At 46.2% G+C, this 25,653-nt stretch overlaps 1 long non-coding RNA gene across 1 annotated transcript; it reads right to left on the bottom strand.

Annotated features, from left to right (window-relative positions):
* Positions 1 to 250: 250 nt before the first annotated feature.
* LOC113896776 lies at positions 251 to 25,653 on the bottom strand. Its single transcript, XR_003512139.1, has 3 exons — positions 25,498 to 25,653; positions 19,466 to 19,619; positions 251 to 776 (listed from the first exon to the last, which is right to left on the bottom strand). It is a non-coding gene; the product is annotated as an uncharacterized LOC113896776 (long non-coding RNA).

Here is a 25,653-nt window from a genome sequence, read left to right as displayed (position 1 = left end):
TCTTGGCGACCCCATGGACCACAGCACTCCAGGCCTCCCTGTCCATCACCAACTCCCAGACTTTACTCAAACTCACGTCCGTTGAGTCGGTGATGCCGTCCAACCATCTCATCCTCTGTCGTCCCCTTCTCCTCCTGCCTTCAATCTTTCCCAGCATCAGGGTCTTTTCAAATGAGTCAATTCTTCCCATCAGGGGGCCAAAGTACTGGAATTTCAGCTTCCACATCAGTCTTTCCAATGAACATTCAGGACTGATTTCCTTTAGGATGGACTGGTGGGAATCACCTTGCAATCCAAGGGACTCTCAAGCATCTTCTCCAAAACTCCTTTACATCAGCATGAAAGGTGAAGTGGAATTTAGCTCTGAAGATTTTAGAATTCAGTTCAGTCAGTCTCGGTGACTCCTACTGGAATAAACTATGCTAACCAGAAACATCTCTATAGCAATCTCACTGGACACTGACCTCAGGGAAACTTTGGAGGCGGTGATGCTCAAAATGAGAACTTGCTTTTAGAGGGAAGGTCTTAATGTTCAAATCTCTAAGTCATGCCCACACTCTGCAAGTCAGACCAGACCAGATCCCAGAGTCTGTACTTCACTTGGTCATCTGGCCACATTCAAATGGGGTGCTAGGGGAAAAGTGAGAATTTACCACGACCCGAGCAGTTTGACTTCCATCTTACTTTCTAACACGATTACAACAGGCACCAGCAAGATGTGTGGCCTCTTCTGTGCTTCCTGTTTGTATCTTCATGTGATTTTTCTTTTTCCTTTTCTAAAAGAAAAAAGATTGTGCTAAACATTACACAATGCAGTGGGAGTTTTCAGTCTTTCATAACTAACACATCAGCTGACAAATGCAACACCCCCTTCCCCGCATACATACGTACATGTACACAAATGTACAAGCACTTAAACACACACACACACACACACACACACACATCGTTCCCAATCAGTTATGAGCTATATCAGTTATAAGTGAATTTTCAGAAATCCAAAGCCACTTCTCCCCTGCCCCTCTCACCACCACTGTGGTATTCTTTCTGAAATATACCATACATTGCCCTGAACTCACAGGCAGTGGGTCAGGAAGCAGCCTTTTATTTCACTAGTACATAGGAAACCTGGATTCAGTCTGAGGAAGAGTAGGATTCAGGCCCTGGTTCCATCCCCAGAAGGGCCAGATGGTCTGGACTAAATCAATGAACTGCTCTGAAACTGTTTTCTCATCTTTTTTCCAAATCAACAAACTTTATCGTCTTACTTAGAGTAACTTTAGGTCCACAGCAAAACTGAGCGAAAAATACAGAGACTTCCTGTATACCCCTGTCCCCACAGTATACAACCTCCCCCATTATCAACATCCCCCAGCAGTGGTGACATTTGCTACAACTGATGAGCCTATGTTGATGTATCATCATGACCAAAAGTCCAGTCGTCTACATTAAGGCTCACTCTTGGCGTTGAACACCGTTTGAGTTTTCAGAAATGTGTGGCATATAAGGAACTGAATCCACCATGGTAGCATCATACAGAATAGCTCCACCGCCCTAAAAACCCGTGGTCTGCCTTTTAATCTCTCCTTCCTTCTAAACCGTGGTAACCACTAGTCTTTTTACTGTCTCCTCAGTTTTGCCTTTTCCACAATGACGTATAGTTGGAATCATACAGTACATAGCCTTTACAGATTAGCTTCTTTCATTTAGCAATACACATTTAAGTTCCTCCACATCTTTTCATGGCTTGGTAGCTCATTTCTTTTTAGGGCTGAATAATCCCACATTGTCCCGATGAACTACAATTTATTTACCTATTTACATCCCGAAGGACGTCTTCGTGGCTTCCAAGTTTTGACAATGATGAATAAAGCTGCTATAAATATCTGTGTGCAGGTTTTTTATGTAGACATCGGTTTTGGGGTTTTTTTTTTTTTCCATTTGGTTAAATACCAAGGAACATGAAGGCTGGATCATATGATAAAGCTATGTTTAGCTTTGGAAGAAACTGCCAAGCTGTCTTCGAAAGCAGCTGGACGACTTTGCATTCCCACCGACCACAAATGACAATTCCTCCTGCTCCACATTCTTGCCAGCGTTTGGAGTTGTCAGCATTTTAGATGTTGGCCATTTTAACAGGGACACGCTGATGTCTCGTTGTTTCCATCTGCATTTCCCTGATGATATATGATATGGAGCATCTTCTTGTATGTTTATTTGCCACTGTACTTCTTCTTTGATGAGGTGTCTGTTCAGGTAATTGCCCACTTTTTAAAAGCTTTTATTGGAATATAGTTGATTTACAATGCTGTGTTAGTTTCTGTTGCATGGCAAAGTGAATCAACCATACGTATACATAGACCCACTTTTTTTAGATCCTTTTCCATGTAGGTCATTACAGAGTATTGAGCAGAGCTCCCTGTGCTGTCCAGTAGGTCCTTAGTCATCGATTTTTTATATGTTGGTGGTGGTTTAATCACTCAGTCATATTCGACTCTCTGCGAACCCAAGCACTATAGTCTGCCAGACTCCTCTGTCCATGGAATTTCCTAGGCAAGAATATTAGAGTGGGTTGCCATTTCCTTCTCCAGGGGATCTTCCTGACCCAGGAATCCAACCCAGGTCTCCTGGATTGCAAGTAGTCTCCTGACTGCCTGAGTGAGGAGAACTGACTTTACTGACTGAGCCACTATTTTGAACACAGTAATAATGTACATACGCCAATTTCAACCTCCCGATTTATCCATTTCTCCCCTCTCCTTCATAACCATAAGATGGGTTTTTGCTCTATTTCTGTTTTGTAAATAAGTTCATCTGTACCAGTCTTTTAGATTCCACATATATAAGCATTGTTATATGATATTTGCTTTTCTCTGACTTACTTCAGTCAGGGTACCAGTCTCTGGGTTCATCCATGTTGCTGAAAATGGCATTATTTCATTCTTTTCATGGCTGAGAAATATTCCATTGTATATACGTATCACATCTTCTTTATCCATTCCTGTCAGTGGACACTTAAGTGGCTTCCACGTCTTGGTTGTTGTAAATAGTGTTCTAACAAACACCGAGGTGAGTGTATCTTTTCGAATTACAGTTTTCTCTGGTTGTATGCCCAAGAGTAGGATCACTGGATCATATGGCAACTCTATTTTTAGTTTTTTAAGGAACCTCCATACTGTTCTCCAAAAGGGTGGTATCAATTTACATTTTCAAGAGTGCAAAAGGGTTCCCTTTTCTCCACACCCTCTCCAGCATTTACTGTTTGTAGATTTTTTTGATGATGGCCGTTCTGACCAGAATCGTGTTGATTCGCGTGTCTCTGACAATTAGTGACGTTGAGCATTTTTACATGTGCTTTTTGACCATCTGCATGCCTTCTTTGGGGAAATGTCTATTTAGATTTTCTGCTTACTTTTATTGAGTTGTCTGATTTTTTGTTATTGAGCCAGATGAGCCATTTGTATATTTTGGAGATTAATCCCTTGTCAGTCGCTTCATTTGCAAATATTTTCTCCCATTCTGTGGGTTGTCTTTTCACTTTGCTTACGGTTTCCTTTGCTGTGCAAAAGCTTTTCGGTTTGAGTCCCATTTGTTTATTTCTGTTTTTATTTCCATTACTCTAGGAGGCGGATCAAAAGATCTTGCTTCAGTTTATCTCAAAGAGTATTCTGCCTACGTTTTCCTCTAAGAGTTTTAAATTATCCAGACTCACATTTAGGTTTTTAATCCATTTTGAGTTTATTTTTGTGTGTGGTATTAGAGAATGTCTAATTTTATTCTTTTACGTGAAGGTGTCCAATTTTCCCAGCACCTCTTATTGAAGAAACTTTTTGCCCTTGTATATTCTTGCCTTCTTTGTCATGCTGCTGCTGCTGCTGCTGTTGCTGCTAAGTCGCTTCAGTCATGTCCAACTCTGTGCGACCCCATAGCCGGCAGCCCACCAGGCCCCGCTGTCCCTGGGATTCTCCAGGCAAGAACTGGAGTGGGTTGCCATGTCCTTCTCCAATGCATGCATGCATGCTAAGTCGCTGCAGTCATGTCTGACTCTGTGCGACCCTATGGACAGCAGCCCTCCAGGCTCCTCTGTCCACAGGATTCTCTAGGCAAGAATACTGGAGTGGGTTGTCATAGATCAGTAGAACATAAGTGTGTGTGTTTAATCTCTTTGCCCATTTTTTAATCAGATTACTTCTTTATTGTTGAGTTTTAAGAGTTCTTTGTACATTTTGGATAATAGCGCTTTATCAAATGGGTCTTTTGCAAACATTTTCTCCCAGTCTGGGATTTGTCTTCTTACTCTGTTGACAGTGTTTTTGCAGAGCAGAAACTTTTAATTTTAATGAAGACCAGCTTATCAATTTTTCCTTCATGAAATACACCTTTGGTGTTGTATTTTAAAAGTCATTGCCATACCCAAGGTCATGTAAGTTTTCTCATATGTTCTCTGGTAGAAGTTTTATAGTTTTGCATTTTGTATCTAAATCTATGGTCCGTTTTGAGTGAATTTTGTGAAACATGTAAGGCTTGTGTTTAGATGCATTGTTTTTGAAATATGAATGTACAGTTTTATTCCAGCACCTTTATTGAAATAATTGTCTCCATTCCACTGCCTTCACTCCTTTGTCAAAGATGAGTTGACTGTATTTATGTGGGTCTATTTCTGGGCTCTCTGGTCTGTTCCACTGATCCAGTTGTCTGTTCTTTCACCAGTGCCACACTGTCTTAATTACTGTAGCTTTATAATCAGCCTTGAGACGGGGTAGTGTCAGTCCTCCAAGTTCAATTTTCTCCTTTAATATTAGGTTGGCTACTCTGGATCTTTTGTTTCTCTGTACAAACTGTAGAATCAGTCTGTCAATTTCCACAAAACAACTTGCTGGGATTTTGACTAGAATTGCATTGAATCTATCATTCACTTTAGGGAGAACTGACATCTTGACGATATTGACTCTTCCTATTCATAAACATGCACTATGTCTCCATTTATTTCTTTCATCTTTATATCTTTCATCAGAGTTTTGTAGTTTTCCCCATGTGTATTTTGTTAGATTTAAACCTAAGTGTTTTATTTGGGAGAGTCTTCATGTAAACAATGGTGTGCTTTTTATTTCAAATTCTGCTTGTTCATTGCTGCCATACAGGTTTTGTATATTAACCCTGTATCCTGCAACCTTGCTATAATGGCTTATTAGTTGCAAAAAAAAAAATTTTGGTTGATTCTTTCAGATTTTCTGTATAGAAAACTACGTCTTCTGAAAAGAGAAATTTATTTTTTCCTTCTCAATTCCTCTAAGCACTTCTTTGAAGGCATCACACAAGTTTTGATAAGTTATAATTCCATTTTCATTTAGTCCAAAATATGTTTTAACTCTCTTGAGATTCCTATTTACCTGTATGTTATTTAGATTATGTTGTTGCATTTCCAAGTACGTTGAGATTTTCCACCTATCTTTCTGTATTGATTTCTAGTTTAATTTCATTGCGGTCTAAAACAGACATTGCACAACTTCTGCTCTTTCAAGTCTGTTAAGGTGTGTGTTACAGCCCAGAATGTGGTTTATCTTGGTGAGTGTTTCAGTTGAGATTGAGGAGGAAATGTGTCTGCTCTTAGTCTCATCTTGTTCAGCAAGCCTTTGAATCCCACATTTTTCGCTTCTGTGACTCTGAGTTCTGGTCTGCATCACCATCAGATCTGGTGTACTCCATCCTTACACTAACTAAGCCCAAGATGATTTAGATTTAAGTCTTAGACGCTTTTAAGAGTGTCACTGATTCCTTTGCAGGTGGCAGTGAAATTTCATTACCATCCATGCTTGTCACCAGCACACCCTCACCAACTACATTCTTCTCTCTTTTACTTCCTATAGCAAATAGACAAGCTATAAGTGTGAGTTGGGTGCCTTCTAGACAACTGTTCACTTCAGTTCAGTTCAGTCACTCAGTCGTGTCTGACTGTTTGCAGTATTACTAAATAAGCACTATACTCTCCTCTACAGTAAAAAAAAAAAAATGCCCTAAGGAAATATAGTGTCTTTGATAGAAAATAAGTGCATGCCCACATCTTGCATGTTCATCCATGAACAGCTTGAGCAGCCCCAGCAGGTTATTGACAACTTCCTTTTAACCTGAATGCTGCTCTACCTTCCCTGAAGCAGGCATCCAGGACCCCAGGCTAGCCCAAAAAAAAAAAAAAAAAAAAATTGATACTAAACAACACAGAACATAATTAAGGCGGCAAAAAGCTTAAACCATAATACCATTTTCATTCAACTGCTTTATTTCAACCATATCACCCTCTTCCTCTCTTATTTGAAAGATAATTCATGATATTTGCCTTTTCTAACAAAATAGCACAATAATAAGGCCAAAAACATTACTATGGCCCTGTAAAATGTGAGGTGGTTCTGTGAGCCACTTCATAAGATAGAAAACTATTCTGGAAAAGTCAATAGATCAAAAGTGCTCAGCAGTGCCTAAACTTTAATAATCTTTTTAATCTGAACCTGTGAGATTGAGGAGAAGTCTTAATCTGGTTTGAGCGTTCATGTTTGTTGACATCCATGTTTCTATGGACCTGGAAGTTCTCATTCCACCACCACATAGAACTGTCAGGAACTAATGTACAAAACAAAGCCCAGGCGCTCCTGGGACCAAGTCATCAAGGTAAGGTGTCACCGGGCTGCACGTGGGTGTTCCAGGTACGGCGTTTCGATTTCTGTTCCTAGAAAACGCTGTTTTCTAAACAGAGATTCAATTCTGTTCCCAGAAAGTCTTTAAAACTTGAGTTTTTGATAAATCTCACCTACAGAGAAATAAAATGTTTCGTTTTCAAGGTGCATGAAGTTCACCAATGCTGGGAGCAGGTATACACTTGTATTTCCATTCTCAGGGATGTAAGTCACTGACGAGATAAAGAAAAAACTCCACTCAGAATATTCTGGAAGTGGATGCCCCATAGTTAATTGTCCTAAACCTACATGTGCTGGACTGAGTATTGGCCATGAACGGTTGCAGTGCAGTGGGTGATGTCCTAGGCAAGTTACCCTGAAGACTCTAAGAAATGGTGACTTCCTCTGCCCTCAATAAGCCTACAACCAACCTCATGGCTACCAGCTCTCTACATGTGACAACACGTGCTGAGTGCATCAAGCCACACGGAAGCCCAGTGAGCAAATAGTGACTCGCACTTTACAAATGAAGATATTAAGGCATAGAGGGAAATTAACATACTCTAGCCTTCAGAATAAGACAACCTAATATAGAGGGTATACCAACTGTTCTGAAATTTAAAGAAAGCAGGTCAGCTTCCATGTAAGTCCTCGGGAATGGTTTCCTGGGAAAGGAAGAGACGGGACATTCATCCTGATATTCCTTGAGACTAAATGGGATTCGGAATATAGAGATCCGGGAGGGAGGGCTTTCCTTGAAGTTTGAGGAGTCAGCATGAGAGAGGGTCCAAAGCTAGGCAAACACAAATCAAGACTGGGAGATGGGAGCCAGGTCAGCCTAGATGCAGAGAGAGAACTTATTGTAGGATTTGATAAAATATGCATTTTGAAAACTGGTGCTAAATTGTAGAAGACTTAGGATTCCAGGTTAAGGAACACAGACCACAGAAAGAATAGCACAGTAGCATTTATTAGTAAATCCACCATTGTGCATAAAAGGCTCTCAAGGCTTTAGGATTGAGTTGTTTTTTTTAAGAATGACTTTTACTGGGAAAAAAAGGCAAAATGTCCTTGACCACACTGTCAAGCGAGTTGAAATGATTCAGTGAATCTGTGGAAAACAATAAATCATTGGTAGAATTTCAATAGCATTTAGTAGTAATCTACATGTCCAGCAAAATCATGAAACAGGAGTAACTACAAAAGAGATTTATAGATACTAAAAATACAAGGCAAAAAATGAAGTTTTCCTTGAGCAAAACCAATGATCCTTTAGTGATGAACCGGAAAAAAAAAAAAAAGAAAATGCATTTTTCCAAAACCCTACAAGTCTTCTGACTTTTGCTCCGAATAAGTAACTAGATCAGCTTCTGAAGTCAATATCGCCAACCTTTCCACCACAGTGTTTGGGAAGGAAAGCCAGGTAGGGCACAAGCACTGGTTTGGCTCCTGACCACCTCTCAGTCCTTTTGTAACTCAACTCCAAGTACGTCTGCGCACGGACACCAAGGCGAAAGCATGCGGCGCGCGAAAGCACAAGTTATGTATTGAGAAATCACTACAATGCCAAATTTTTTTAGAATAAAAAAATATATATCTTTAACAACTCTCTGTGTTAGGGTAACTGTTTACATATTGAGGTGTTCCTCCTTTTTTTTGACTGGAACAATAAAAACAAAATTTGATATGGTCTTGGTGTCTTCTTTGTGTGTGTGTGTGTGTGTGCATGTGTTCTACAGGTGGGGACAGGAGTCATTTTTGAAGCACCATAACCTGTCACAGGATCACCCAGGAAGTCAGACCTCCCGCCCATATAAATCAAGAACCGTATCATGGCTTCAGAATAACTCAGCCTCTCTCTTTCTCTTTCTGTGTGTCTCTTCCTCTGTGTCCCTCCCATCTCCCCCCTTCCTCTGCCCATAGTCAGATCCCAGCAACAGGTCAGCCCTGCTCCTTCCCACACCTGCCCAACCAGGTGGGACCCATCCAATACCCGCTAGATCTCTGTACCTCATGAAATATTCAGTTCAGTTCAGTCACTCAGTCGTGTCCACCTCTTTGCAACCCCATGGACTGCAGCCTGCCAGGCCTCCCTGTCCATCACCAACTCCCAGACTTTATTCAAACTCATGTCCATTGAGTCAGTGATGCCATCCAACCATATCATCCTCTGTCGTCCCCTTCTCCTCCTGCCTTCAATCTTTCTCAGCATCAGGGTCTTTTCAAATGAGTCAGCTCTTCGCATCAGGTGGCCAAAGTATTGGAGTTTCAGCTTCAACATCAGTCCTTCCAATGAACATTCAGGACTGATTTCCTTTAGGATGGACTGGTTGGATCTCCTTGCAGTTCAAGGGACTCTCCAGAGTCTTCTCCAGCATCACAGTTCAAAAGCATCAGTTCTTCAGCACTCAGCTTTCTTTATAATCCAACTCTCACTCTCACATCCATACATGACTACTGGAAAAACCATAGCTTTGACTAAACGGATCTTTGTTGGCAAAGTAATGTCTCTGCTTTTTAATATGCTGTCTAGGTTGCTCATAGAAGGCAATGGCAACCCACTCCAGTGCTCTTGCCTGGAGAATCCCATGGACAGAGGAGCCTGGTAGGCTGTAGTCCATGGCGTCGTGAAGAGTCAGACATGATTGAGCGACTTCACTTTCACTTTTCACTTTCATGCATTGGAGAAGGAAATGCAACCCACTCCAGTGTTCTTGCCTGGAGAATCCCAGGGATGGGGGAACCTGGTGGACTGCTGTCTCTGGGGTTGCACAGAGTCGGACACAACTGAAGGGGCTTAGCAGCAGCAGCAGCAGCAGGTTGCTCATAACTTTCCTTCCAAGAAGTAAGTGTCTTTTTATTTCATGGCTGCAGTCACCATCTGCAGTGATTTTGGAGCCCATGAAATATTACCATATGTAAAACAGATCATCAGTGGGAGTTTGATGTATGACTCAGAAGCCTGGGTTCTGTGATGACCTGGAGGAATGGGGTTGGGGGGAGTTGGTTCAGAAGGGAGGGGAGACATGTATGCCTATGGCCAATTCATGTTGATGTATGACGAAAACCATCACAATACTGTTAGGTAATTATCCTCCCATGGAAATTTTTTTTAGAAAACTGTAACAACAGCAACAAAAAGATGGAAGGAACCTTGGGACTCCCAGCAGTTCACAACAGCTTGCTGCAGCTCTGTCTTTTTTGGACTTTTTAAATTTATTTATTTTAATTAGAGGCTAATTACTTTACAATATTGTATTGGTTTTGCCATACATCAACATGAATCCTCCACGGGTGTACACGTGTTCCCCATCCTGAACCCCCCTCCCACCTCCCTCCCCGTACCATCGCTCTGGGTCATCCCAGTGCACCAGCCCCAAGCTTCCTGTATCCTGCATCAAACCTGGACTGGCGACTCGTTTCATATATAATATTATACATACTTCAATGCCATTCTCCCAAATCATCCCCCTCTCCTCCACAGAGTCCAAAAGACTGTTCTATACATCTGTGTCTCTTTTGCTGTCTCACATACAGGGTTATCGTTACCATCTTTCTAAATTCCATATATATGTGTTAGTATACTGTATTGGTGTTTTTCTTTCTGGCTTACTTCACTCTGTATAATAGGCTCCAGTTTCATCCACCTCATTAGAACTGATTCAAATGTATTCTTTGTAACGGCTGAGTAATACTCCATTGTGTATATGTACCACAACTTTCTTACCCATTCACCTGCTGATGGACATCTAGGTTGCTTCCATGTCCTGGCTATTGTAAACAGTGCTGCGATGAACATTGGGGTACACGTGTCTCTTTCAATTCTGGTTTCCTCGGTGTGTAGGCAGCCAAGCGACGGATGGGGAGGGGAAGGACACTGAGGCACCTGCTCACTCGCCTTGGCCCCGGCGTCGCGTCAACCTGGATTTATTTTTTTGGGGGGGACCCTGTAGCATGCAAGATCTTAGCTCCCTGACCAGGGATGACCCTTCCCTCCCCGAAGTGGAAGCACAGAGTCCTACCCACTGGACCACCAGGGAATTCCCTTAAGTATCTTCACTAGAGGACTTCAACAATATCTGACAAGGTCTAATGCTGAACTCAAGAATCATTCTTAAGAGAGGGTTTTCCATGGTCTCAGTTTTCCACTTTGCAAGGGGTTGGCTCTGGCCGAATCTGGCACCTCAGCTCTGACTCCAGAGGGCTTGGCCGCCTGCCCTTTCCAGGGAGGCATAAACCAAACCTGTGAGTCCAGCCCAGGCGCCTCACACCACAACGTGCATGGGAGATGCCATGTGAAATACACCTGGGTCAATTCACCAGTGATGGTGGATGGGCAGCCGCCACCCACGGCACAGGGGCCTCGATGTTCTCAACTCGGGGTCGCAGACGGGTGGTCACAAGAGGACAGCCCCAGGAACTGCTGACGGTGTTACAGGAACCTTTCCATTGGACCTGGGGTATTTCCCTTTTTCTAAAAATGCAGTGTGCTGCAAACTAGTACAGCCACTATGGAGAACAGTGTGGAGATTCCTTAAAAAACTGGAAATAGAACTGCCTTATGATCCAGCAACCCCACTGCTGGGCATACACACTGAGAAAACCAGAAGGGAAAGAGACACGTGTACCCCAATGTTCATCGCAGCACTGTTTATAATAGCCAAGACATGGAAGCAACCTAGATGTCCATCAGCAGATGAATGGATAAGAAAGCTGTGGTACATTTACACAATGGAGTATTACTCAGCCATTAAAAAGAATACATTTGAATCAGTTCTAATGAGGTGGATGAAACTGGAGCCTATTATACAGAGTGAAGTAAGCCAGAAGGAAAAACATAAATACAGTATACTAACGCATATATATGGAATTTAGAAAGATGGTAACAATAACCCAGTGTACGAGACAGCAAAAGAGACACTGATGTATAGAACAGTCTTATGGATTCTGTGGGAGAGGGAGAGGGTGGGAAGATTTGGGAGAATGGCAATGAAACATGTAAAGTATCATGTGGGAAACGAGTTGCCAGTCCAGGTTCGATGCATGATGCTGGATGCTTAGGGCTGGTGCACTGGGACGGCCCAGAGGGATGGTATGGGGAGGGAGGAGGGAGGAGGGTTCGGGATGGGGAACACATGTATACCTGTGGCGGATTCATTTTGATATTTGGCAAAACTAATACAATTATGTAAAGTTTAAAAATAAAATAAAATTGGAGAAAAAAAATAAAAAAATAAATAAATAAAAATGCAGTGTGCTAAAACTATTTTAGGAATGGAGTTAATACGGCTCATTCATAATACAGCATCTTCCTGTGTTTCTGGGTGTGATATCTAAACGCTGGCTTCTCTCATTCTCTCTCATACCGTCTCACCTCTCCCTCTCTGTTTTTTAAAACAATTTTACTCTACAAATATGTTCATGATATTTTTAACAAATGTCTTGGGCAATTGGTAAATATGTATGTGTGTGTGTGTGTGTGTGTGTTCCATCGCTTCAGTCATGTCCGACTCTTTGCGACCCTACAAACTGTAGCCTACCAAGCTCCTCTGTTCATGGCATTCTCCAGGCAAGAATACTGGAGTGCATTGCAGGGCCCTCCTCCAGGGGACCTTCCTGACCAGGGATCGAACCCACAATTGATGCTTTTGAAGTGTTGTGTTGGAGAAGACTCTTGAGAGTCCCTTGGACTGCAGGGAGATCCAACCAGTCCATTCTAAAGGAGATCAGCCCTGGGATTTCTTTGGAAGGAATGATGCTAAAGCTGAAACTCCAGTACTTTGGCCACCTCATGCAAAGAGTTGACTCATTGGAAAAGACTCTGATGCTGGGCGGGATTGGGGGCAAGAGGAGAAGGGGACGACAGAGGATGAGATGGCTGGATGGCATCACTGACTCAATGGACATGAGTCTGAGTGAACTCTGGAAGTTGGTGATAGACAGGGAGGCCTGGCATGCTGCAATTCATGGGGTCGCAAAGAGTTGGACACGACTGAGCGACTGATCTGATCTGATCTGATGTGAACCTGAAGCCAGCCGGGAGGCTCAGACACCCTTCCCTGACTCCCCTGACCTAGCAGGCTTCCAAATCTCTATCCTGAGAGCTCATAAACGAGCACTGCACTGAACATTAACCCTTCTTGTCTGTTGTCCCCAGCAGACAACAAACCCCTTACAGCCAAGGATTGTCTCACCTATCTGTCCCCAGCACCTTCCATAATACTTGGCACTTAGTTGGTGCTCAATGCTTTTTTGTTGGATGGATGAGTAGATGAATGGATGAATGGATGGGTGGGTAGATGAATGGATAGATGGATGAGTGGGTGGATGGGTGGATGGATGGATGAGTGGGTGGACAGATGTTAGGATGGATGGATGAGTGGATGGGTGGGTGGATGAATGGATGGATGAGGGAGTAGATGGATGGATGAGTGGTTGGGCGGATGTTTGGATGGATGGATGGATGGATGAGTGGGTGGATGGATGGTTAGATGGATGGATGGATGGATGAGTGGGTGGATGGATGGTTGGATGGATGGATGGATGTTTGGATGGATGGACAAGTGGATGGATGGGTGGATGAATGGATGAGTGTGTGGACAAATGTTTGGATGGATAGGTGAATGGATGGGTGGGTGGATGAATGGATGGATGAGTGGGTGGATGGATGTTTGACTGGGCAGATGGATGTTTGGATGGATGGATGAGTGGATGGATGGGTGGATAAATGGGTGGATGGATGGATGGGTGGAGGAATGGATGGATGAATGGATGGGTAGGTGGATGAATGGATGGATGAATGAGTGGATGGATGGATGAATAGGTAGATGAGTGTGTTGGGGAATGGGTGGTTGATGGATGGAGGAGAAAGAGTAGTAACATTCATGATGTGCCATTCAGGTGATGATAGCAGCCATAGAAACCCCTATTACTGCTTTCACAGCTATGTTATATTTTGAAAATCTCTCTCTGAGAATTATCTCAACTGAGAATGACCTGGTGCCTCCATATATGGTAGAATGGTTCATTCTACCAAATTACCTCATCCAACATTTTGACAAAACATACTGCACTGCTCACATCCTAGCACACCCTAATAAGTGATTTCTGTGAAACTTATTAGTTTGCATTTTTAAAAGAGGTCCACTTGTCTGATCAGTGTTCATCATTGTGGCCTGGGGGTTTCCAACCAGTAGGCTATAATGCAGTCATCTAAGGTCAATAGATAGCCTACAGAAAGGCAAGTGCTTTCCCATTCATCACGCGGCAGACCACCAAGAGAAATGAATGCTGGATCCAGTGGGACTCAGGACAGCCATCATCTCCCACTGCTAATGCTTCCCTGAAGGTCACTTTTGTTTTTATTGTCGTTTAGTTATTACGTCATGTCTGACTCTTTTGCAACCCCATGGACTGTAGCTCACCAGACTCCTCTGTCCATGGAACTTCCCAGGCAAGAATACTGGAGTGGGTTGCCATTTCCTCCTGCAGGGGATCTTCCTGACCCAGGAATAAAACCTGTGTTTCTTGCAATGGCCGGTGGATTCTTTACCACTGACCCACCAGGGGAGCCCCGAAGGTCACCTTAGGCTTTCTTTAGCCAACACGATGCACACCTCCTTTTACACGTTTTGATTATACAATATGATCTTTCTTCTCTTACACGGAAATAAAGTATTTGGTGTCTTCTCAACAAATGCTTGAGTTACAATCTTCCTAAATCACAACTTCATGTTTTTTCTTCCTCAAAGTCCTGAAGTCATCTTTAGAAGGAAGACTTGAAAGCTAAATCTCATCCATAAAAGTTGCTTTGAGCAGATCAGACTCTGCTTCCCTGCACTCCAGCAACAAGGAAAACCAAAGACAAGAAAATAAGAAGGTAAATTCCTCAAACCACACTGTCCCTCCCAGAGCTGGGTAAACAGGGACAGGGCCAGCGTCAGCACATTTTAGGTCTCTGTTCCAGCTTCTTCCCCACGGGCCAAAACTTGTTTCTCCAAAAACTTGTTTTTCCACTTCTGTAGACGCAGAGTGAACAGTTTATTCCCTCTCTTTTTGGACTCTGATTATATGATGGCACAACCACAACAACAAATCCATCACTCAGTAGTACATTTACATACAGGTGCAAGGAATTCCACATCTGTTATTTCACTTAATCTTGCTCAGTTGCCCAGTCGTGTTCAACTCTTTTCGACCCCATGGACTGTAGCCTTTCAGGCTCCTCTGTCCATGGGATTCTCCAGGCAAGAATGCTGGAGTGGGTTGCCAGTTCCTTCTCCAGGGATCCTGACCCAGAGATGGAACCCTCATTTTATGCATTGGCAAGCGGATTCTTTACCACTGTGCCACCTGGGAAGCCCACTTAATCCTTATAGCCCTGCAAAATCAGTAGTATTAGTCCCATTTTCTAGCTGAGAAAACAGAGGCTCAAAGATTATAACACTTAGTCCTAAATGACATGGCAAGCTATTAATACAATGATAATATTGAACTGAAAGCTATACTGCCAGTTACATGTTAAACTCTGGGAGACAATCCAGCAAATTCATGTTGAGAGGGAGAAATGGAAACCACAACCACCCATCACTACCCATGCGGTGACGGGGTCACTAGGCTCCAGCCGGGAGGGGGCAGCAGAAGCTTAGCCAAGGAGCCGAGAACAGCAGGGGCTCAACAGCGGCAGACGATGAAGGAAACCAGCTGACGTGGGTCAGTGGGGTCCCGCCACTAACTCCAGGTCTGGCTGAGTCTCTCCCCAGACTGGCCATCAAGCAGGGCATCCAGCAGCCCAGCAGCAGGCAGAGATGGGGCAGGCTGGCCAGAACCTGCCTGGTCCAGGGACACTTGTCAGCTGCCTAATCAAGGGGCCCAAACCCCTGAGGAGCCCATACCCTGTCCACTTCGATCCCCCCTCTGGCCTCATCTCCATCCCGCGGGACTTCTTTCTCCCCAGGCATAGGCAGGGATTTCTTGGGACCAGGGTGGTGTCTGTCACACGCCTCCTATCTCACGTGCTGAGCACATGTGAGCTCAGTTGGCATCTGATAAGTGATGGAACTCAGGAATCCCCTTTGTTTACTGTTCCAGCCGCCCTGCCCCCACCCAGAGGCGGGGAGTTGGGGCGTCCTGCAGGCATCTGTACCTGCACTGGTCCCCACCAGACGCACCTCTTCACCTTCACCTTCACCTGGGAGAGCGGCTGGAATCTTTATCCACCGCTTCCTTCCCTGAGAGCTCAGTTGGTAAAGAATCAGCCTGCAATGCAGCAGACCTGGGTTGGGAAGATCTGCTGGAGAAGGGATAGGCTATCCACTCCAATATTCTTGGACTTCCCTTGTGGTTCAGCTGGTAAAGAATCCACCTGCAATGTGGGAGACCTGGGTTTGATCCCTGGGTGGGGAGGATCCCCTGGAGAAAGGAAAGGCTACCCACTCCAGTATTCTGGCCTGGAGAATTCCATGGACTGTATATCTATGAGATCACAAAGAGTCAGACATGACTGAGCAACTTTCACTTTCACTTTCTTACTGGAGCCACTTTTCACCCAGCCTCCTCCCCAGCCCTGCCAGGTGACCAGTCTTATCTCGACAAAAATGCCCCAGGTAAGCGCCGCTCCATGTGAAGCCACCCCAGACTTAAAGCCTTCACGCAGCTGTTGGTTTGGCTCAGGACGTTGTGGGTCAGGAGTCAGGGAGGGCGAGCAGGGATGGTGTATCTCAGCTCCAGTGAGCTGTCCGCTGGGCGCCCAAGGCCGTTCCTGGTCACTGGACACAGGCTTTGCCCACCCTCATGGGCATCTCCAAGTATCCCACTCCTTACAAGACAGGTGCTTCCAAGAGGCAGAACGCCCACCATTCAGTGGAGGGCAGCGCCTATGTTAGCCAGCAGGGTTCTTGGATTCTTGACTCAGTAGAAATTCTTAAGAGGCTCTGGATCTGGAAGATCCCCTGGAGGAGGAAGTGGCAATCCACTCCAGTATTCTTGCCCAGGGAAATCCCACGGCCAGAGGAGCCTAGCGGGCTATAGTCCATGGGATCGCGAAGAGTCGGACACAACTGGGTGACTGAGCAAGGATTAAATGAGATAACAGATACGGAATTCCTCGCATCTGTGTGTAAATGTGCTCCAGAGGATGGTTTCTGCTGTGACTGTGCCATCATATAATCAGAGTCCAAAAAGAGAGGGAATCAACTGTTCACTCTGAGTCTACAGAAGTGGAAAAGCAATTGGGCTGAGCACAAGCACAAGAGACCAGCCTGGGAATTTGGATAAGGCTTTACTGGGACCCTGGGACATTTGAAATGACCCTGATGCTGGGAAAGGTTGAAGGCGGGAGGAGAAGGGGACCACAGAGGGTGAGATGGTTGGATGGCATCACCGACTCCATGCACATGAGTTTGAGTAAGCTCCGGGAGGTGGTGATGGACGGGAAGCCCTGGCGTGCTGCAGAGAGCTGGACACGACTGAGTGACTGAACTGAACTGGGACTCGAACTCCAGCAAGAGGGACGGAGAACAAGTAACAGGCTCCCTTGCTCACTCCCCGAGGGAGGTGAGCTGGCTCCTTAAATGGGGTGGGGGAGGAGCAGATGGGTGGGTCAGGCCCAGAAGGGTGCCTGAGGGGGCCTGCCCACCCCCTGGCTGGTGCTGTGTGCAGGGGTCACAGCGCAATACCCTGCTTTTGCTCCCAGCACCGCAGAAATGGCAATAAATCTGTGGCCTCTTTTGTATCGTATTGTTCATACTTGGCCCCAACTGTGCCTGCCTGCAGTTCTCTTTAGTCCATTATAGTTTCTTTGTATCTGTTCCTGGAGGAGAACTTTGTCCAGGCGCAAGCACTCCAGTAAAGACCCAGGGTCCCAGCCTGTCTCACCAGGAGCTGAACCACTTGTCACCACATTCTGTTGGCCCAAACAGTCACAGTGCCCACTCCAACCCCAGAGCCGAGGAGCCAGAGACTCCGCTCTGTCATGGCGGGAGGATGGGCAGGTTCACTACCCACCACCACCCAATTAGAAAAACCCTACCTGTCTGCATTGCAGCGCACTGCGGTTTCCTTCCAATCCACCTAAAGCTCCATCTGGAAGGACCCCGTGAGAGGTTTAACCCTTCAGCCCAGGTTATGTGATGCCACCGCCCCCTTCTAAGTCCCAGCAATATGCACTGAGGCCCCTGCTTAACTTTCTCCACATTCACACATTCCTTCTCTCACCAAAAAAAAAAAAAAAAGCAACGAGAAAAATAGAACCTTGTCATATTAATAACATTCCAGTTAGAGCATTAGAGTGTCTCCCCCATGACAGTGCAACAGGCAAGACTTCTGTTCAGGTCACTCCTGAGCTTTTCACCTGTGCTGAAATCGCAAAGAGCAGCCTTATAAAATGATCTTTGTAATGAAAAAGAAGCCAAGGACACAGAGAACAGACCGGTGGCAAGAGTGGGGGAGAGGGAAGGAGGTGAGGGGCAGAGTAGGCAAAGGGGCTTAGGAGGTACAAACTGCTCTGTATAAGATCAGCTACAGTGGGACTTCCTGATGGTCCCCGGGATAAGACTTCAGGGACCTGGGTTTGGTCCCTGGTCAGAGAACTAGATTCTGCATGCCAAAACTGAGACCTGGAGCAGCCAAATAAATAAATATTATTTTTAAAAAGCTACAAGAGTATATTGTACAACATGGAGAATATAGGCAATATTTATAATAACTATAAAATATAACCTTTTAGGTTGTAAATCACTCTATTGTACACCTGTAACTTATATAATATTATACTATATTGTACACCTATTATATTTCAATTACCAGCTTCCCAGGTGGCACTAGTGGTAAAAAAACCTGCCTGTCATGGCAAGAGACAAGAGACGCAGGTTTGATCCCTGGGTCGGGAGATCCCCTGGAGGAGGGCGTGGCAACCCACTCCAGTATTCTTGCCTGGAGAATCCCATGGACAGAGGAGCCTGGCGGGCTACAGTCCATGGGGTCACAAAGAGTCAGACACGACTGAGTGACTTAGCACACAGAGCACATATTTCAGTTAACAATTTCTTAAATAATAAGTTAAGCTGAATCATACACACAAAGAAAGATCTTTACTTCTGTAAGATGCGTAGATGGGAGAAGCCCAAGATGAGAAATCCAGTCAGACAGCTGCCCAGCTGGCCCTAGGACACAGCTTGACCAAGTAATTGATGTCAAACAGGATCCCAAACTCAGTCTGTGGGGTCTTATCCACTCCTGAAAATGCCAGAGGCAGACCACCAGCACCAAAGATGCAAGAGACACAAATTAGTGGGGACCACCACCCCTTCTCTGCCCCACAACAGTGTCTCCAGCAGCCAGAGGAGAACCAACCTTGGGCTGTGCCTTCACCCACTCTGAGCCAAATGGGACACTCACTCACCTGCAACGCCCATCTCTGTGCGCAGAGAGATGAGCCTTCAAGCGCCGCAATGCTGCATAAACCCCTAGGGCATATGAACAGAACACCACGAGTTCCTGAAAGGAAGGGATTCTTGGCCATAATTGCTTTCCAGGTCCTGCTTCCTGAGGGCTGCCAAGACCTGGAGGTCTGTTCTGTGTGCACAAAACCAGTAGAATGAAACCCCCGCACAAAGCCCAAGAGGGCATGCAAACAGATAACAGGGCTGAAAGGGGGGAGAACAGAAAGAATTTGGCTTGAGCATTTTTGGAGCCCCACCAATTCCTTGATTTATAGGTTGCGGTTATCTCTATGCTGTTTTCAAATTCAAAATGTTTTGCTTTTAAACATTCTAGCATTAAAAAAAAAAATTGTTTACCCTCTCGGGAGCCACAGCACTCAGCCGTGGCTTTGGTTTCATCGTAGGGTACTTGAGATGACAGGGAGGGGAAAGCAAGATGTAGAAAGATGAGTCTTCAAGAAGTCAGGGAAATGCCAGCTGAGGGCAGGGAATTTCTGAGCTGCCGTGGACCCTGGGGGAAGAAAACAGAGGAAAATTCTCCAGTCTAGTCAGTCTGTTTGAGGGCCTGGATGAAAGATCTTCCAGGCCATCCAGGCACAAGTGTGTGCTTATCCCTTGCTGACCTCACAGTTAACACCTGTAGTAGATTGGATTGTGCTTCCCAGAAAGTCATGTTCACCTGGAAACTCAGAATGTGACCTTGTTTGGATATAGAGTCTTTGCAGATGTAATTAGTTAAAGTTAAGATAAGATCATTCTTGCCAGGTGGCACCAGTGGTAAAGAAAAAAAATTCTTCCTGCCACTACAGGGAACATAAGAGACATGGGTTCAATCCCTGGGTCGGGAAGATCTCCTGGAGAAGGAAATGACTACCCACTCTAGTATTCTTGCCTGGAGGATCCCTATGGCCAGAGGAGCCTGGAGAGCTACAGTCCATAGGGTCGCAGAGTTGGACGTGACTGAAGCGACTTGGCGTGCATGCAAGATTAGATTATAGAGGACTTCCCTGGTGGTCCAGTGGTTAAGAATCTGCCTGCCAATGCAGAGGATAGCAGTTCAGTCCCTGGTCCGGGGAGATCCCAGGTGCCGAGGAACAACTGAATCTGTGCTCCACAACTATTGAGCCTGTGCTCTCAAGCCCAAGAGCAACAACTACGGAGCCTGCAATCTAGAGCCCATGCTCTGCAACAAGAGAAGCCACCGCAAAGAGAAGCCCATACACAGCAACTAGAGAAAGCCCTCACAGAGCAATGAAGACCCAGTGCAGCCACAAATAAATAAATAAAATATCCTTATTTCAAAAAACGAGATCACAGGGTAGGCCCTCAATGCAATGGCTAGTGTCTTTCTATGAAGAGGAAAAGACAGACTCAGAGGGCAAGAACAAGGGAAGACAGAAACAGGTTGGAGGGATGTTGCCACAAGCCAAGGAATGCCGGGAGCCACCAGAGGCTGAAAGAGACAAGGAGCCTCCTCCCCCAGAGCCTCCAGAGGGTGCCCAGGATTGTCAAGACTCTGATGTTGGACTTGTGGCTCCAAAATAGCATTATAGTACAGACCTGTTAGAACTTCCCAGGTGGTCCAGTCCTTAAGACTCTGCACTTCCACGGCAGGGGCACAGGTTCAATCCCTGATCAGGAGACTAAGATCCTGCATGCTGTGCAATGTGGAAAAAATTTTTAAAATACAGGTCTGTGTTTTAACCACCCCATCCGTGATGACTTGTTCCAGCCTCCCCTGGGAACTGAATACAAAGCCCAAACCCCCGTGTGTCCAGTCAGCAAAGGGAGGGAAATCCAGAAAGAGAAGCACCCACATACAGAAAGGCAGCCACGCCATCAGGTCGAGAACCATTTGCGTTTTCCCTGCTCTCAGGAGACCCCCAAGGTCATGATTCTCCAGTCTGAACAGGAGTGATTCGATCCATGTCTGGGCTCCACCAAGAATATTCTGCAGGAGAGTCCCAAAGGCATCAGGACAAAGACAATTCCCCTTGGGAGTTTTCCATATGACAGGCACCGTTTGCAAGCTTCATAGGGAAAGAACCAAAGAGCACGTGACCTCTCTTCTGCCCACAACAACCAAGTGGGTGGTAGCTACTGGTACCCCGTGGAACAGCAAGGAGACGGGAGCACCGAGGTTAGAGGTTGCCTTCGAACCTGCCACTTAGAGGTTCTTTGGAGGCTATGCCAGGGTCAAACCCAAACTGTCGGACTCTGGAGGGGAAGGCTCTTCTCTTACTATCCAGGCTAACTGTCCCCAAAGCAGAGGGCATTGAGAAGAATGTAGGGGCTGAAATCCACATGGGAATTCCCAGTGGCCACTGGTGAAAAAGGACATTCCAGGGAGTCTCCCTGTGAACAGGAGAGGGCAGCAGGGAGGCAGAAGGACCGGGGACAAAGGATTCAGGGACCTGCCGTTATCCACCAAAGGGGATGACTTGCATAACTTGGAACATGGTCAAAACATAAACCACTTGTAGAGTCTTCGGCAGCCTCCACCGTTCAGCAGATAAATGGTGCTGAACCTTGCAGGCTGTCATCCTTCAAGGAGATAGTGAGATGACTGCAAAGGTTAACCACATTCCAAATCGGAACATGGTAGTGCGCCAGAAAAGAAGTGTTGGCTCTTCCTGCCTGGATCTGTGTTTAGTTATGCTTTTCTGGTGCATTTTTAAAAAACAGAAAATACACAGTGTTGACAAAGCTATGACGAACCCAGACAGTGTATTAAAAAGCAGAGATATCCCTCTGCCAACAAAGGTCTGTATAGTCAAACTATGGTTGTTCCAGTAGTCATGTGCAGATGTGAGAGTAGGATCATAAAGAAGGTTGAGTGCCAAAGAATTGATGCTTTTGAATTGTGGTGCTGGAGAAGACTCTTGAGAGCCCCTTGGACTGCAAGGAGATCCAACCAGTCCATTCTGAAGGAGATCAGTCCTGAATGTTTATTGGAAGGACTGATGCTGAAGCTGAAGCTCCAATACTTTGGCCACCTGATGCAAAAAGTTGACTCATTTGAAAAGACCCTGATGCTGGGCAAGACTGAAGGCAGGAGAAGGGGACCACAGAGGATGAGATGGTTGGGTGGCATCACTGACTCGATGGACATGAGTTTGAGCCAACTCTGGGAGATAGTGAAGGACAGGGAAGCCTGGCATGCTGCAGGCCATGGGGTCACAGAGTTGGACACAGCTGAGCGAACGAACAGAAACACAGTGTTGAGATTTGTTTTGCCTTCCCTTCTGGCTGCAATCCATCCTGCAGGGCTCGAGGTCTGTCTGCAGGAAGCCAGAGCACAGGCTTAGGACGGGTCTCTGTAAAAAGCAATCTCCTCTTCTCATCCACAGATGTCCTGGGACCCTACGAGGGAGAAAGGGGTCTGGAGTCCTTCAGGAGGTCTTCACACCCAGCAGGAAAGAGGGCAAGGGGCGCAGCTCCACTACGAGGAAGGCAAAGGCGTCCAGACCTTGTGACTCTGGACCCCAGAGCCAGGGCAGGTTGTGCAGGACTGCTGGGCCATGTCACCTGCTTCAGTGGCTCGGGACATGCTAGGCTTGCACACACTTCCATGGGCTGTTCAAGGGGCAGGACCAGGGCTCCACCAGGTAAGCACTAGGGCTCACCTGGGGGCAGGAACAAGGCTGACCTGGGGGCAGGACCAGGACTCACCTGGGGAACCAGGAATCACCTGGGGAGAGTACAAAGCCCAGATGGGTCTGGAAACACACCGTGCGACCTACTGCTTGTCAGAGGGCGCTGATGCATCCCTGACTCCATCTAGCCATACATGGCTTCCTTTTCCCTGAAATCCTCTAGCACATGGAGGCCCAGCATTGTAAGGACTTGTATCAGAAGGACAGAGTCCCATCCTTCAGGCCATAAGGACACGCGGAAGGTTGAATGTTCCCTTTCCAGTAGCGGCAGTCAGAGCAGGACCCAGACCTTTCCCCATCGGTTCACCAACCCCTTGTGGCTCACCTGGTAAAGAATCCACCTGCGATGTGGGAGACCTGGGTTCGATCCCTGGGTCAGGAAGATCCCCTGGAGAAAAGGAAAGGCTACCCAGTCCAGTGTTCTGGCCTGAAGAATCCCATGGACTGTATAGTCCATAGGGTCACAAAGAGTCGGACGCTACTGAGCAACTTTCACTTTCACCAACACCACTTCTGTGCCCAGACTCACACCCAGGATGGTGCTGTTCTGTGTTAAGCCCTGGAGGACACAGCAGCACGGAGGTTACATGCAGCTGCTCTGGGCTCCGGGGGAGGCAGGTGCAAGTCTGCCACACTCTGTGCATCTGGCGGCAAGTCACTCAACCTCTCTGAGACTTGGCACCTTCAGCAGGACTTATCTTGAGTGGTCTTGTCAGGATGGATGGTGAGAGAAAGCTTAGCTAAGTGCCTGGATCACACCAGGATTCAACAAGTACAGTCAAGAAATAAATCATCAGTTCCCTTTCAAGTTGCTGCAATGGAAAAATCCAAGTTCCCTACTGGAATGTCCACTCAAGAGAACCTGAGTGGAGAATCCCAGAGAAGGGACAAAGGAGTGACTCGTGGCTATTCCACGGCCCATCATTCCACCCTCCTCGCCAGACTGAGACCGAGTCGAACTGTGCTTTGTGCTATCTCCCTGGCTCTCCCCGGTGCCGCCCCGGCAACCAGGGCCAACCTTGGCGCTGCACAGCGTGGAGAGAGAAGACTCCCCAAATACAACTTCACTTTTTTTCCTGACCCTGAAAAGTTTGGGAACACCTACCCAGAGCCGAAACAGTCCCTCCCGGAATGTGGTTAAGGGGAAAGCCAACCCACCCCCACCCGACCATCTTGACTTTCCAGACTGTAATGTCAGTCTCCTGGAGGAATTGCTCAGCGCAAGCAACTTCCTCTAAGTCTAGAGTCTTAAGTCCTTTGCGCATCCATCCTTCAAAAAAAAAAAAAAGAATTGGGATGAAGCAAAGCAGGCTGCCTACCTGACCGTGGTCAACACAGGAAGTCCTGCTTGTGGGCACCTGATTCCAGAGTGAGCATCTTACCTTCTTGGCCTCCAAATACTGGGCCCTGGGCTAAGTGCTTAACACGCATTAACTCATGAGATTCCCCACAACCCCTGATGAGCAAGGTTTAATTATCCCCATTTTAGAGATGAGGCAACTGAGGCTCAGAACATATCAGGAACCTGCCCTGGCTTCATGGCTATTAACAGCAAGAAGGAGAGCCAAGAAGCTAGTCTACCTTCAGTCAGCGCTCACACAAAGCACCCAGGATGTCCTTCCCACGTGTGTTCAGATCCCTCGATGTCCATGCACCCACAGTCCTAAAGCTAACAGAAATTTCTGGAAGCTCTGAAGGCCTGAATGGCAATAATCTGTCCATAAAATGCTTGTTTCCAGTGGGGAGGGCCGTCAGAATGGCTGGCCGCCTCATCTGTCACCCCTAATTAGGAATGTCCCCATTATTAAGACACAGGAAACTGAAGCAGCCACTTCTAATTATTTAATTAGCAACCCATTGAGCTTCTCACCACCCCGAGACAAATATTTGGGGCATAATTAAATGCCATCATGTCTTCCGTAAAGTTGCTCTCATGTGAGCTAATTCAGCATGTAAAATAAGAAGATTATGCATATTAGGTGAAAAAAATGGAAAATCTTATAGAAAAAAAAAAAAAGAAGAAGCAACTTCTGCTTTCTAGAAGAGTTCTCTTTTCAGAGAGGGGGCCCCCTACCTCTGCGCGGATAGAGCGCAAGACCCCATGCAGCTGAGAACCGGAGGGCTCACCGTTTCATCACTGAGTTTGATCCAGATTGAAAGTGAAAGTGAAGTCTCTCAGTCGTGTCCGACTCTTTGAGACCCCATGGACCGTAGCCTACCAAGGCTCCTCCATCCATGGAATTTTCCAGGCAAGGGTACTGGAGTGGGTTGCCATTTCTTTCTCCTGAGGATCTTCCCAACCCAGGGATCGAACCCGGGTCTCCCTCATTGCAGGCGGATACTTTACCATCTTACTCAACAGCACAAATCCTTGCAACATACCACACTGTGACTAGTGCCTGGCGGTGCACTCCCTAAGAAACCAAAAGCAGAAGACAAAAGACTGTACCCCGGAGCTTTGAACTGTGGTGTCAGCATGAGAAGGGAGGAGGGCAGCAGAGACCCCCCCAAGACACCCTGACACCTTCACCTGATGTTATCGAGTTGAGTCAGCAGGATCCCCGGCCTGGCGACACCCTAAGTAAGCCAGCTCGGCTAATTTACCCTGAGGATCAGAGCGCATCAGTATGGGGCAGGATGGGGGTGCAGGGCTGCGGGACTCCACCCTCCACTTGCTCTCCGAGCTCGGGCTGAGGGGCGGGGGCCACTGACAGTGCCTAACAAAGGGCTGACCTGCTCGTGCTGCGTTTTGAGAAGATTCCTCTCAGACCCGAGGAGTCCGGGAGGATGAGCAAGCCTGATCACCCAGAAAAGGGCCACTGGATCGCAGCTGGAGGAAGGATAAAAAGTGAGGAGGGACTGAGCGAGGCCTCACCAGGACGCGGGAGG

This window comes from Bos indicus x Bos taurus, chromosome 1 (genome assembly GCF_003369695.1).
Source record: "Bos indicus x Bos taurus breed Angus x Brahman F1 hybrid chromosome 1, Bos_hybrid_MaternalHap_v2.0, whole genome shotgun sequence".
Classification (NCBI taxonomy): domain Eukaryota; kingdom Metazoa; phylum Chordata; class Mammalia; order Artiodactyla; family Bovidae; genus Bos; species Bos indicus x Bos taurus.
Note: the sequence above shows the minus strand (reverse complement) of the source record. Positions and strands in the feature narration are given on the sequence as shown.